This window comes from Dermacentor albipictus, chromosome 10 (genome assembly GCF_038994185.2).
Source record: "Dermacentor albipictus isolate Rhodes 1998 colony chromosome 10, USDA_Dalb.pri_finalv2, whole genome shotgun sequence".
Classification (NCBI taxonomy): Eukaryota; Metazoa; Arthropoda; class Arachnida; order Ixodida; family Ixodidae; genus Dermacentor; species Dermacentor albipictus.
Genome location: NC_091830.1, coordinates 40,558,336 through 40,573,861, shown reverse-complemented (window position 1 = coordinate 40,573,861; position 15,526 = coordinate 40,558,336). Strand labels below are relative to the sequence as shown.

Genomic DNA, 15,526 nt, shown 5'->3' with positions numbered 1-15,526 from the left:
GTTAGATTGTGAGAATAATGCGACCTATTGTTAACAATGAGAAAAAGGATGACGGTATGTCGCTTATCCTGTCATCTTTTCATGCTTGCATGTTTTCTCTTTTCCGTTACACGCAGCCTGAGTTGCTCTAAAAGGAAGATAAAATAAGGCTTGCACAGAAGGTTATTTCCTTCTCCACCAAAGCCTATCCGCATCGACAGCGGAGTGTTGTCGTAGTTGCTCTCCAGCGAACATGAGGTTTGTACCCACTGTAGGATTTAAGCCAAAAAATCAGTCGATTATTCCATGCTATAGTTAAACGTGTATTTTTCACGACTGCTATAGCGCAAACGCCTGTGAAAGCTGAAAATACTTGTTAATATGGGTGAAGCAACAGCAGTAAGAATCAACAATGTTTAATTGAAAAGTACACAAAAGCATGACAATAGGTGCAAGTTTAACGAGGCATTCAGTTTGTCTAAGTACGAAACTCCTGGACAGCCTGTCAGCCTCTTGAACCACAAAGACATGGTAAATCTGACACAATTCGTCCTGTTAGAACAAAGCGCCTGCATAAAATACATGAGAACGTATACAAATTGCAAAATCTCGAACCTATGTACAAAGTATTTAAACGAATAAGTCAGTATCATGTGACATCTGTTTAAATATGTATCTAAATAGGGCGGAATGCTGATGTCACGCCGTATCAAGAAACAATAAATGGAAGGCATATTTTGGGTCTGGTGGCGCAGTCTGGTCTGCCCTTAACCTATGCAGTCGTAGGTGTGGCTACCTCTGGGTTAATAATAATTTGCAATGCTAGATCCCGGTTATTAGCATGGAGCAGAATACTAACACACATACACAGATAAAGCACAGAGAGGACGTGCAACAGTCCTGTGTGTGTGTAATAATTTGCACCCCTCATCATGTAGTTACGTTTCACCAGCTAGCCCAACAAGAACTGTCCTTCGATCCCAGTCTGAAGCACAAGAGAGGCCTTCTTCACGTGACATGCTTAGGCGAAGGGTTCCAGACAGTGGAACATCGCACATGCAATACGGATTGAGAACAGTTGTCAAAAGAGCTGTCAGGGACGCTATTATAGGAACCACGCCCATTCATGTAGTTCGTCCAGCCTAGAACGCAGGGAATATTTCCTGCTTCATCCGGTCTCATTCGCATTTTTATGCAAATTTGTAGTTTGCCATGCGTCTTCCGACTTGACGTGGCCCTCAAAAGCTGAAATCCTTCTCGGCGTCACGTGCATTTTATTTTAGTATTCTCTGGTTAGGTTCGAACTGACCCAGCACTTCCTTCAAGTTCTAAATAGCGCTTGATCGATTTATACAAGCAGCAAGATCAAGCAAGCGGTCAGCTATATGCGCGGAAGTTGCTTATTCCAATGGCCACGTTGTAAGGACGCACAAAAAATGTTTCACTTTCGATTCGGGAACTGCTGAGAAAGACTTTGATGATGCTGATTATGTTGAATTAAGGTATGGATGGATCATCGGCCTACTAAGGGTAATAATGTTGGGGAATCAGGAGATGTCGACTGGGCCAACGATCAAGGGATGCTCTACCGCAGGGTTCCGCTGTGTGGAAAGTACCTAAGTGTGCAGGAAAGACCTATAACGCTCGCGGGACACTGTCGACATGCGCTGAGGGATAGAGTCATTGCTCAAGTTGGGGAGGGGGGGAAGGAGAGTATTCTGCAGATGTCCACCTAGTGGACATGTCCATTTTGTATTCTGCTCAAGTTGTCATTGACTGGGCTGGGTTCGGTGAACAAGGTCGGCTCCCGTCGGATGATGACGAAAATGCATGCTGCTGGCCGAGCGCTGCCGATGAGATAAGGAACGCCCTGCCGCTTCCTCGTCGCCAGTCACAACGCAGCCAACCTTGTTCAATGAACGCACGCTTGAGAGCTGCACAATACCGTTGCGCAAACGCTCCGTCACGTGGCTTTTTTTCATATTTCGCGGGCTTCCCTTGCAACCCGGAAAAAAGGACGGGCTCGATCAAACAACTCGATCGGTGGTTTCTGAAGGTGCTCTACAAATCTGCGTAGCATACCTGGGGTCCTCAGCCAATAATTAAAAAGTTGGGTCAATAAACTTAATTCATAAGTGAGTTATGGGGAAAACAAAAAATTGTCATAGTTACTATATATATAGGCTATTACGAATAATATGCGTTCAGTTCAATTCGCTTCCGACGCATCTTTCGTTTTTAAATTCTTGGCTCAAGATATATGGGACACCCTGTATAGTGAGTACAATGTCCCAGGTCACATATCACTTAGTCTACACAAGCCATTCAATCGGATGCTCAGCACGAATCGGTTGAATACTTTTCGGGCTACAGCGAAGGGCCCATAAGGAAACTAGAATGCAGACCACAAAAGCGTACGTCACGACTACAGCGACCGTTCGCATGCATTGGCCGTGCCAGCTCCCCCTCACGAAGCCGCGTCCGTCATCTGAAGCAATTGTGACCTCACGAGGTTGGTTAAGGTACCTTACTTTATTATATACCTGGAAGAACTCGAAACAACTTGTGGCGAACTCCTCGTGGAGCTTGTTCCCCGACATCTGCCCCAATTTTAACGCTCCGCCAGTGACGTCACAGCAACACGTGACGTCCGCGACGCACCTACGCGACAGCGAAAGAGAGGGCGAATGAATGGGACGTGGCGTCCTCTATCGACCAGCAGCGCTATCGATTGGCGCGTGGAACCCCGGGCGAACAAAACAGAAACCGCACTCGCGACCCGCGCACGGCAGCGCCACCGGCTCCGCGGCGGCCGTTTGGGGAAGCTGTTCCCGAAAGAGGGGAAAGCAGCAGCATTGGGCAGCGTTGCCATCTTGGCGACGGCGCAGACGGGAGAGACGCGTTATCACGCGGAGCGACAACTCCCTTTTCGACACCTGCGTCTGCACAGGGATAAAAAAAAGAATACGGAGGAGGAAGCGCCCAGAAGGCAACGATCTGCGCCGGGAAAAGGAAAGGTCAGACGACGTGCGACGGAAGAAGGTATCCGCTTACGAAGCAGACGGGTTTCGTCGATTCGTCGAGGGGAGAGCTGGAGCCATGGTAGGGTAAACGGCACAGCCACCTTAACGCCTGGAGGCACCGGCGTTGTCCCCCTACCGCACCAACCTTGCTCCCAGTCATCCTAGGCTTCTCCGTTAGCCCCGGAACGACCCTACGAAAACACAGGGGGAAAGATACTGCAACGCTCAGCGGGCCCGCCGGAGAAAGGAGACGAACACACGCAACCGCACATCACTGCTTCGCCCTTCGGAACGACCCTTTCAAGCTTCGCTCTCAGTGACGTGCCGCTGCACCGCCTCGCTTCGCTGTACTGCAGTAGTGCACGCTTCGCAGTGGTTTCCCGGAGTTTTTGAAGGAAGAGTGGAATCGGGAACTGAGGGATACAGGGAAAAGGGTTTTTTTTTTTCTGACGACCCTATACGTGCGGGGCACAACGGCCAAGTCCCATTCGTTTCTGCCCACCGCCTCAACTGCGAAAGAGAGTGTGCCGGAGAGACTTTTGCGTTCTTTCGTTCGCCGCATCTACTAGCTCTGTTTCCGTCGGTGTCAAGGAGGAGACGGGGAAGAGTTATTTTGTTCGCAAAAGCCCACCCCTCACCGAAAGACACCACGAGCCGGCACTTCTAGACACCACATAGACACCACGAGCCGGCACTTCTACGATTGAAACGCAAGGTGAGAGCAGCTCTTTTCTTTTTTTCTTCTCCCCCGCTTCACTCGATTCACGTTCCTTGAAGGCCCGCTTTGCGCGTCGCTTGGCACTCGCGAGCTTCCCGTCCGCCACCAACGGCAGTGTGACGTATCTACGCGCGCCTGTGCTCGGCGCTGCTGCACGGGTAATGGGCCCGGCATATGTTGGTGCTTCGCAGCGTCTTCCCTGCTTTTCAATGACGCCCTGAACGGGGCGTTGAAGCTGTAGCTTCGAAGCCGTGCCGGTGTCACTGCCGATTTGTGTTGACTTTAAGGAACGGGTGCAGTGCGCCGACGTTGTCTCCTGACGCACATAACGACGATGCTGATATTCTGATGCGAAAGCCTAGTACAACTAACTTTACTTCCGAGGAGCGCAAGGCTTATGCGACGTAGTTATTCCCTGGTGTGTTGGCTATCAGCGCTACGCTTTCTGTTTGCTACAGTAAACGTCGTTCAGAATAACTCGACACTAACTATGAAATTGGTTAATTTGATGACACGAAGGCTGTGCCATATTGACTTCACGAACATTGAGGAGGTGCAAGTTGAGGGCATCATAACGCTGCCATTAAGCTTTCGCAATCCCGAAACCGAAAGCTGATTTCTCGGTCGTTACGCCTAAGAAATCGATGTCCCTTTGCGGCGAGCCAGATGTCATTAATCTGATAGCAGCGTTTCCCTTGCGAATAACGGGAACCATAACCTTGCCTTCATTTACGCGGGGGGTTTTCTCGCGCGGTGACGCAATACTACGCACTGCTCTTAAGTGGTCGGCGCCTACGTTTCCAAACATATGGAGCGGTAGCGGTAACTACGCAGTAGCTCGAGATAACCTCTGCGTAGCTTATCTCGACGTGTTTGCTTAGCACGCGTAGGCGGTGGTTAAAATAACTATTTCCCCTACGCAAGCGTTATCGAACATGGAGATTTGGGCGCATAATGACGTGGTGGCGCAACACAAGAGAAACGTCTTAGGACGTTACTCGCCGGAGTGAGACATGAATAATTCAGACGGGGTCGAGCCTTATGCACTGGTCTGTCCCGCTTATTTCTATAAGCCTATACCCTGACACGCATATATTCTAATGGCAAGTCAAATTTATCGCTTCGGATGTGGGGATTCCTGTGACCACTCATGTGCATAATTTCTGTAAAAGGCTGCAGTGACGGTGCAGAGAAAGAAAAGCGTAATAACGCAATCCACCACCCACACAAGTTAATCAGTTTACTTTTTCATCCCTGTGCAACGAGGTACTTATACTTCTGCCTATATTCGAAGACATGTGCGCCTGTCGAACTGTGGGCTCTGGAGACATCTCTGGTTTCGCCATTGTTGATTGCTTGTATTCGAGAAATGCACACGTGTAAAATTGAACTGCAAGGATCACAAAATGCGTTCGATTTTTTCTTCATCTCGAGATGCTTCTCTACAAAGGCATTACTTGACGGCATCTGTTTAGTATAATGAAATACCTATTATAAATTATTTGATTTTGTATTTCTAGAATCGAAATGGAGTTGAACGATCGCAGTAACAATGAGAGTTTAGAAAGGTCAATGCTTTTATTTGCCTTGCAATATTATTATTGGTCCTCTGTCTATTTACCAGTCGTTTTATAACGCAGTTATTTTAGATATATTGTGTTACCTTAATAGTTTGGTCTTTATAGCCCATCCCTTTCCCTCCTATCAAGTATTCCGCGTTTTCTTTATGCCACTCCCTGTTATATTTTCGAATAGGTTCACCAAATATCTGTAGATAATTAATATCTTACATTACTTTACATTTGGAATAATACTATATTTCTAATATACATTCCGTGGCATATATATACGCATCTTTAATGCACTTCAATATATTCTTTAGCACTACCGCCATCGGTCAATATTGCTGACGCCATTCAAGCAGTCGCTGCGACGCTTTTTTTACTGTAAACTTACGTGCCCTTTTATGTACATAAGCACACAAAAATTATGCGTTTCTGCTTGGAAATGAGCGAAGACACCGCTCGTTTATTGTACATTTTCTCTGCTGCATCACTTTTCCTCTCGGCCGCAATGTTAAGCGGCTCTGACTTCAGTGGAAGTTTCAGAATATATTAGTCAAAATCAGGCCACGCAGGAACGCCGGTGAAAAACATGGATGCCACAGAAATGAAACAGTTGCAGTGGCTACACTTCGCGGATGTTCTATCGTTTTATCAGAGGTTTCAAAATTCGTACTTATGGTCACCGATGGCGTGCGCATCAGTGTCTTTTCTTTATCTTGTTATCTTTATCTTCATCTGTTTTCTTTATCTTTATCGCTCTGGCACTCTGTGATGCTGGTATTAAAGAAGGGTCTAGATTTCTATGAAATACATTGATTTATCTGGAAGCATACACGTTTTCTAAAGGATCTTGTACAAAACAATTGTCACAGGGACCACTCGTACGTAGAAATGATATGACAGTTTATGTACGCTATACACAAGACTGTATAAACGGTATGGCCGTCCAACGACTGACGCAGCATCTTCTTTTCTATCCTCTTTTTCACGGTGCAAGTTATTGCTGCATTGTCAGCGCCTTCATGGACAGACACTTCGTAACATCGTGGATGGATGTGTACTGATCACAGGGGGCGCATGGGATTGATTAGAGTGGATACGTACAAGAAGGCCTGAATTCTTGCTGTTAGAAGAAATGTGTTTTTGCAGCTGAAATAGGACAGCTTGCAATCACTTGGTGAAAAATTGTTAAAACAGCTAGCGCGATAGTTCCGTCACCATGAGCCTATACAAGCCCACGGCAGTAACTACAGGACGAACATTTCTCCCAGAGATCTCAAATTGCAACTGCTCTGCATCAGTAAAACACACGCTGTGGCTGCATATTTCCTTATCTGTACACTGTATTTCTTCTTTTGGTAGTTTGTGTGTTTTTGTAGATAATTTATTAGGCCACAGTCTTTAAGGAAGAAAGTGATGTGGTAATATTAACTCACAGTGAATAAAATATATTAAAAGAGAAACGAAATTTTCGCAAAGTGGTTTGAGCATAACGCAGTTTGAGTATGAGTGGCGCCAGAAATTAGTGCCTGAAGCGGGCTTTTAGTCGGCTATGGGTATTGGAACAATTTTTTTTTTATTATTTTTGCAGATCTTTCTTTCTTTATTGTTTGTTTCACGGATTCTCTCCGTGTAGGGGGCAGAGGTAAAGGCAAAATGCCTGACAGAGCCTCTGCGCCCCTACAGTTCAAGGCAGCATGACATATCATTCACATACATATTTGTCGAACATATCTTTTACAGCACACAGCAACGAAAAATTCAATGATTCAGAACACATGTCTCCAAAGCATTACTTTTGATTCAACGGGATAGATTTCGAAAAAAGCAGAAGATACATACGCAATAAGTATTACATAACAATAATATTGGCTTACACCAGAAGTCAACAAAGAAAATAAAACCATAGAATCACTTGCTCGAAAATGAATAGCACATACAGTAAGTAGATCAGTACATAGAAACATTTCAGAAAAAAAAAACGAAGGTTTAGACTGATACACAATGTAAATGCCGAAACAATGGCAAACATGAGTTACAAGCGCTGAAAAAAATCTGTAACATAACTGAGGTTACATGTGTTATCAGGGATGAGCACAAGTTACTCAAAATGAAAATGCAATGTCACTGCCCACTAATAGGTTTTTACAGTCATTTTTGAAGCTGTGGAAGGATTGTGTGTATTGTACGTTAAAGTGATTACTGTTTAATATATTAATCGTTTGATAATTCAATGTTTGCTTTTCGTAATTAGTTCTTGTGGCGGGCTTTACATAGTGTGGTTTACGTATTGGGTATGAGGCGCAACTGTCGACAGGTATTGTGTGCAGCCTATTTTTATATATCCACTGGAGTAGTTTGAAATAATAAACTTGATCTGCTTTAAGCATGCTATATTTAATGAAGAGCGGTTTTGTTCGGAGTCCTCGTTATTATTATTATTATTATTATTTGTTTTGAACACATATACACATATACACACGTATTAGGAAAGGGAAAGCGAGGGGCAGGCTGGCAACTGCCACCGGAAGGGACACAACGCCTGCCTACTCTTCTGAAGGGAGGTGACAGCAACACAGAAATAGAGGATAGGAAGGAGGGGAGGAAAAACGGAAAGAGGAAAAGAGAGCAACAGGACACTGCAACAGGACAAATCTAAAGACTAAAGTAGAACTCAGCATCCGGAATTAAAGTGACGCCGCGTCGAACAGCCTCCACAATTATCAACCACATCCATGGCTAGTTCGCTATGCGGCTAATTGTGTTCTCCACGATGAGACGCCAAGTAAAGCTGCACGTAATCACCGTTTCACCGTTAGTCGGTTCACAATATACACTATAAGGTGTTTGAATACGCCACCTCCCATCTTCGAAGGAAGAAGCCTTAGAACACAGTACAGATCACACACAGTAGGGCCGGTCACTGAAGGTCACGCTACTACAGAATGTTCAATGTTCATGCTACAAACGTGAACCTAAGTTAGTTACTTCTATAAAGGTTAGTAGGGCGCGATGGGCCTGATCACGTTTAGATGCACAGCCACTGGGGTATAAACAGTCCTCGAGTGTCGCACACCGCAGGCCAAGGAGATGATAGTTTCTCACTAGCGACATGCGCTGCGCACTGAAAGCGGGACACTCAAGTATAAGGTGCTGAAGTGTCTCGTAGCAGCCACAAGACGTACACAATGGACTTTCCGCACGCTCTTGTCTGTATAAACGTTCGTGCACGTTCACGCAACCAACCCTTAGCTTGAGCAGTTGTGCTCTAGCGCGACGAGGCAAGCCTCGACCACGAACACGGGGCGGGAACGTTCCATTTGCGACGCGCTGATCTGGATGCTGCTTGAGTAGGTGGCGACGAATCAGCAGACGAGCGTCATCAAGCTTGCACAAAATTTCTGGGCAGTCACAGTTGTTATGAACGCAACTTGAAGCGAGCCGATCAGCCTCTTCATTTCCGGTGATTCCTACGTGTGAAGGTATCCATTGAGCAACGAGAGATACCCCACGTGATGTAATTTTGCTCGCAGAGTCATTAATACTGCGCACAAATGGACAATCAAGCTCACTGCGTTGTAACCTGCTAAGGGCAGCACGGGAGTCCGTAAAGATGACGACCTTCGATGTAATTAACTCCTCTAGCATGTATTTCAATGCAACATTAATCGCTGCTAGTTCCGCAGTTGTTGACGAAGTTGGATGAGGTATCTGAAAGATACGTCGTACTTGAGTTGAAGGGCAGTAAAAAGCTGCAGAGGCGCCTTGACCGTCGTTGTGTACAGATGCATCTGTGAAAACTTGAAGATGATCTGGAAACTTTTCGAACAAGTGTGATTGAGCCAATTGGAATATTGCCGAAACAGCCATATCAGACTTTTTGTGCATGCCAGGGATTGTGAGGAAAATGGGGAATAGATGTGTCGTGATACCTTTTGGAGGCGGAGACGTATCTGAAGCAGCATGATCAGAAATGGTAGTGATATCCATAAATAATGCCGCCATTTTTCCCATGCGAGATAATGGGCGGTGAATCAGACGATCAAGGAGCGCTTGACCATTCGATGCGCGGTGCAGACGCTCAATATGATATAGAGCTCTCTGATCTGCTTGCAGCCTCAGGGGTAACTGATGCGCTTCAGTAAGTAATGCAATAGACTGCGCCTCACGAGGTAAGCCAAGCATTAGTCGAAGGGCAACGTGATGATCTCGCTCCAGTTGGGCCATCAAACTAGGTGGTATGTTCAAAAGTGGTAATGCGTACAGTATGCCTGAGAGTACAGATGACTGGTACACCTGAAGAGCCGTTGTTTGGTCGCAACCAGCACCTCGAGCAGTCAATGCGGCCACATACTTAAGAAGGGAGTGCGATTTGCGTCGTACAGATTTAACGGCAGGACGCCAAGAGATGCGATCATCCACAATTAACCCCAAATAACGGTGTTGTCGCACCCAGTTTATAGGCGTTTCGTCAAGATACAGTCGGCTCATTGTTCGACGAGCGCGTTGTTTAGGGTGATATGCTATTGCAGCCGACTTAGTAGGTGATATGAGCAGGCCAACTTCACCCAAGTACTCCGAAGTAGCGTTGAGAGCTCTTTGCAAGCTTGCACGAAGCCGCGGACCAAGGTGCGAAGGGCCGCTTATCCACAGAGCAATGTCATCTGCGTAGACAGCTATGCTCACAGGGAAGTCAGTGTCTCGAGGCAAACGACTTGGAAGCGCGGCGAGTACCGCGTTAAACAAAAGTGGCGATAATACGCTGCCCTGTGGAACACCGCACTTCACATTTCGGTATTCACTGGTTACTCCTCCGACACGCACTTTCATGCGGCGCTCCGATAGAAAATTATGCACAAACTGGAGTAGACGACCCGAAATTCCCGCGGTTGCAAGTGCGAAAATAATCGCCTTATGCGGAACTGAATCGAAAGCTTGCTGTATGTCTAGGAAGAGCATGTAGGCGGAATGCTTGTTTTCTTTAGCAAATTCGAGTGCTGAGACAAGGTCTGATATGCTGTCCAGAGCCGAACGGCGGCGACGAAAGCCACTCATGACATCAGGGAAATAATTCAGCTCCTCTAGCCTGACATCTAAGCGAAACAAGACCATTCGCTCCATTAACTTGACGATGTTTGAAGTTAGGGATATTGGTCGGTAGGACTTGAGGTGTCTTGCCGGACGCCCGGGCTTTAAAATTGGTATTACAACGGACGATTTCCACTCAGCAGGGATTACACCGGTTCTCCATACTTCATTGTACTCGTCCAATATACGGTCATGGAAACTCTTATCAACGTTCCGCAATGCTTGGTACGTCACACCATCTGCGCCTGGAGCAGTGCGGCGTTTGGAGAGGCTCAGCGCGTGTCGTAGCTCCTCAACAGTGAAATCTGCCTCGTCCATCTGGCAAGCTGGACCATAGGAAGCGGTTACGGTGCTGTGAGTTGTCAAAGAAGGAATATCGCTAATTGTGGTGTCTCTGGATGCAGGAGAGACGAAAATGTCTGCAAATGCCTCTGCTATTACCTTTGGTGACTGGCCAGTCGCTATGCTCAATGTAGCCGTTGGATTCTTGCAGATTTCAGGAGTGCGGAGAGCCTTCAGTATGCGCCATACATTTCCAAAACCACTTCCAGTATGCAACGAACTACACAAAGCTTCCCAGCTCTTGCGACGAAGCTGTTTTGTATGGCGCCGTATGGCTGCATCAAGGCGATTGTATATAGTCCAGTCGGTGCGTCGTTTAGAGCGCTGTGCCCGTCTATAAGCGCGCCGTCGACATGCGCGGAGCCGCAAAAGCTTGAGATCGGGGTTTGGTTTGCCGATATTCCGTCTTCGTTGTGCTGTAGCTTTTTGTAAGCACTCACTCATATATTTAAATAGGCTGTCTTGAGATGGTGCCTCTGAGATGAGCTGTCGGAACTTGTCCCAGTTAGTAACCGTATAAACGACATCCTGGCGACCCCCAGTATGTGTTGGTGTTAACCAAATGGGTAGGTGATCTGAGCCCCACGGGTCGGGTTCACATGACCAGGCTAAGCACACATCTCTCGTTGTTATCGCAAGGTCTATAGTGGAATGCTCCTTTCCTCTACCAATAAATGTAGGTGAACCGTCATTCAGTATTTGGAGATCGTTCTTGATAATGAACTCGTTAATCTCTTCCCCACGATTGTCTTGGGGACGGCTACACCATCGTGGATGGTGGGCATTAAAGTCTCCGCATAACACAAACGATGCACCACACCGAGACACTAAGCCCTCAAGTAGCGAGGTATCGGAAGAACGTGTAGGCCTGTTGTATATGCTTGCCACCGTCGTACACACACCTCTGAGGCTCACAGTAACAGCTACACACTCAAAATCATTGTCACAGAGGCCGTCTGTGTCTATAACCGCGAAGTCCAAGTCAGCACGAACGTACACTGATGCTTTTGAAGCATTGCGCGTATGCGCCGCCTCCACACACTGGAAAGAGCCACAAGCTGGTTCCGCGCATCGAGTGGTACTGTGGACACCCACGAAGCCTGGCAATCGATATTCGTCTTTCCTTACGTTAGTCTCCTGAAGCGCTATAACGTCCGGAGGAGTCTTCATAGCGACTAGTCGAAGGGCTAAATCAGCGTGCCGTGGTCGCATCGACCTGACATTCCATTGCAGCACAAAGGGGCGAGGCTGCTGACAACTGTTAGAATTATTTCCGGTAAAACGTCTAGCGAAGGCCGTCGAGGACAGGAACGAGTGCCTCCAAAAGTTGCTCTGCTGCTGACGCTGCTGGTGTCTGGCGACCGGAGATTAGAGATCTGATGACGTTGACAAGCATCTTTAGGAGATTGACAAGTTGTACATCGTCGTTGGCTGATACCGGTTTAGGTACTGTGTTTGCAGTGCTTTCCACTATGGTCGAAGTCTTTGTAGATACTTGTTCCGGCGCTTTCGATGGAAGCGCTGGCCACGATGTGTCTGAGAGGCAAAAGGTCCGCCCCCCTACTTTCTGATGTGTTGTTTCTTTGTCACTCTTTGAACGCGCTGCCTTTCCAGTTGCTGGGGCAGCACTACGGCGACGGGAGCTCTCATCTCCTGCTGCCTTCTTTATGGCTTTCTCTTTTAGTGCCTTTAGTTCATTCTTCAATGAGGGACATCCTTTATCCGTTGCCAAATGTTCACCATTACAGTTAGGGCACCGATATGCATGACTTTCACAGGAATCTACATGGTGATTCCCACCGCATTTGGCACAGACCAGATCTCTGGTGCAAAAGCCCTGAACATGACCAATCTTGAAACATTTATGGCATTGCAAAGGCCGTGGTATGAAAGGTCGAACAGGGTAGCGCACAAGTCCAGCCTTTATATGACTAGGCAGCTTTCCAGAGGCGAAAAGTATCTTCACGCACTTTGACGTGCCCAGCCTTCGGACGCTAATTATTTTGCATGGTGGCGTGCAAACGATCATGTTCTTAAAAACGTCGTCCTTTAGATCCAAGTCCACATTAGATACGACACCAGCCACTATATTTGTACCCTGTGGTATGTAGGGACGCGTGTGGACCCCACAGATTTCAGACAAACCAAGTAGTGTTTGCACCATCTTATCATCAGTCGTGTCAACGGCAATGACATTTTTCCATGGGTTCACGCGAACCTCTTGGATTAGTCCAGGGGCAAGTTTGAAGAAGAAATCATTAAGTTTCTGTCGAGAGATATCATTCAGGCTTACCATCGCGTCGATGGGAATGAAAGCTACGGTCGTAGTCTTGATGGTGCTGTATATGATAGTCCCTTCACTTGAGGACGACGCCGGAGACGTCCGTCGTGGGCGGCGGTGTTTGACAGGTATGAAACCATCAGAATCTTCCGATCTTGAGTCAGAAAGCTCGGAATCAGTAGCGTCGGATCCTACTTCCGAACTGAGCCGCTTCCGAGCCGCAGGCGGTCTATGCTGACCGCCAGACGCGTCCAAGACCATATCTTCCATGGCAAGCTCCGCGGGGAGGATCTCCCAGCAGAGTAGAAGACTTCAGGGTTCAGCACAAACGTCGTTGCCTGTTACTGATGCACGAAAATAATGTGAACAGAGAAAACTGCAGCACCAGAGGAAAACCAGCAACCGAGCACAGTAACTTCGTCGTCGTCCTTCTAGTAGCAAGTCATGAGGTGCCACAGAGGATGCTTGCACACCGACCGACTCGTTTGTCACCCACATAGTTTTCACACATTCTCAATATTTTCATTTGTACAAGGATTAGTTTGTTGTAGTTTGAAGCTGTCGTAGTTCCCCAGACTAAAATGCCATAACTGAGTTTTGAATAGAAAAGTGAGTAATATAATGTTTGTTTCAACCAGGCGGGTAGTATATTTTGTATTTTATACATGCAGCCAGTAACTCGAGATAGCTCACTTTTTAATTTGTCAACATGAGTATTCCAAGTAAGGTCCTCTGTAAACCATACGCCCAAGAACTTTTGCTGTGTAACTTGTTCCAGTAATGTGTCCTCAAAGTGCAGATGAACACAATAGGGGTCTTTTTATGCGAAGCATATTACGAGGGCTCAACCCAGCTCCTCAGGCGCGGCGGTGACCATGAAATCACGTGACACCGTGACGTCACGACAGAGGAGAAGTGGCTTTGGCTCAACTCTTGCAAGACGGGCTGGGTGGGAATCGAACCAGGGTCTCCGGAGTGTGGGACGGAGACGCTACCACTGAGCCACGAGTACAACGCTTCAAAGCGGTACAAAAGCGCCTCTAGTGAATGCGGTGTTGCCTTAGAAACGCGCTGTTTCTAAGGCGTGCGTCTCTTGCTCAGGCGCACATTTCGTTGCCGCGCCGAACGCTGCTTTGCTCGACGCTCACCGCGTCCAATGCGGGGCGCGTAGTCGCTGCCCTGTAGCCCATTGTCTTACACCCCTTGGCGGGTCGACGGGAACGCTGTCGCGTTCCACTCTTGAAGGCGAAGAAGTAATGCATGAGTTGTTTCTTCGTCTAGCCGAACCAAATATAGCCAAGCAACAGCAGTTCACCAGGCTAAACAGTGGTTCAACAACTAAAATAAAGGCTAGTATGCTTCGCATCCTGGGCTTAACCTTACCTAAGCCACAGCCATTTTTTATTTGCTGGCTTAAAAAAATATATATTTGGTTTTGCTTGTGTTTAAACTCAGCCGGTTGCTTTTAAGCCACCTGGAGAGGTGTAAGAGGTAACTGTTAGCTGATGATTCTATGACCTCTTTTGTAGTGCCAGTAAAGAAGATATTAGTGTCGTCAGCATACATTATTATTTCAGGGGAGTTTGGTATCGACGTTATATCATTTATGTATACAAGAAATAAGAGGGGTCCTAAGATTGATCCTTGAGGAACGCCATATTCGACTTTCAATTTTTGCGATACCAGATTGTCGACGCATACATACTGATACCGATTTGAGAGATATGATGTAATTAAATTCTGTGCTACTCCTCGAACACCATACGCAGCAAGCTTTTTTAAGAGGATATCGTGCTGCACAGTGTCAAATGCTACCGCGATACACGTGGAACAGAGAAACCTTCTGATTTGATAACGTGACCGCTGAACAGATTTTAATAAATTTGTCCCACCTAAGAAAGAGAATGATTCTACTGACTCTGTCAAGCAGAATAGGGATCTAGGAATTCAGTTTTCTGTAACGAAATCGCTGAATATGAATAAGCTAGAAAAACTCATGCACAGAGCTCAAAAGTTTGTAACCTTGCGCCTAAACCAGACATCGCAGTTCTGCCTGTTGGCTCTGGTAGAGAATCAAAACATGCCAAATGCCACATACGAGCTTATAGATTACGTGATCTTACTAGAAGGTTCACGGGAGTTTTACTGAAGCCCCACTAACAAGTTATTGGTATATTTTAGGCCAATGTGGAATGCAACAGGCTTGTCAGTTTCATATGTTTCAGTAGATCCAGGCTACAGAATCATCATACATGTTTATTGCTGAATTATGCAGCTCTAAACGTCATGCTTATTTTTTTCTTTAATTTTGCGATCTTCAGTTGTGTAAAACCAATTGATGACCTTCAATAAAAATACAGTCCTACTGTCGTAATAGTAACTAACGCGACCATATTAGGTGCGGTGGATGCCAAGTAGAACAATTCTCATCGTCCGCAGGTATACATATAGGAGCTCCCGAGAATGCATCTCCCTCTGAAGTAGTCCTTTCGTGTGCATTGAGCCCTTCATTGCTGCTTCACCCGTTGAC

General features: G+C 46.6%; 1 protein-coding gene across 1 annotated transcript in view; it reads left to right on the top strand.

Annotated features, from left to right (window-relative positions):
- The first annotated feature begins 2,866 nt into the window (after positions 1 to 2,866).
- Positions 2,867 to 15,526, top strand: part of LOC135907340 (synaptotagmin-1-like) — a 176,571-nt gene continuing 163,911 nt past the window's right edge. Inside the window, exon 1 of the mRNA XM_065439023.1 lies at positions 2,867 to 3,717. The gene's annotated coding sequence lies outside the window, so the exon portion shown is untranslated. The remainder of the gene's footprint in view (positions 3,718 to 15,526) is intronic.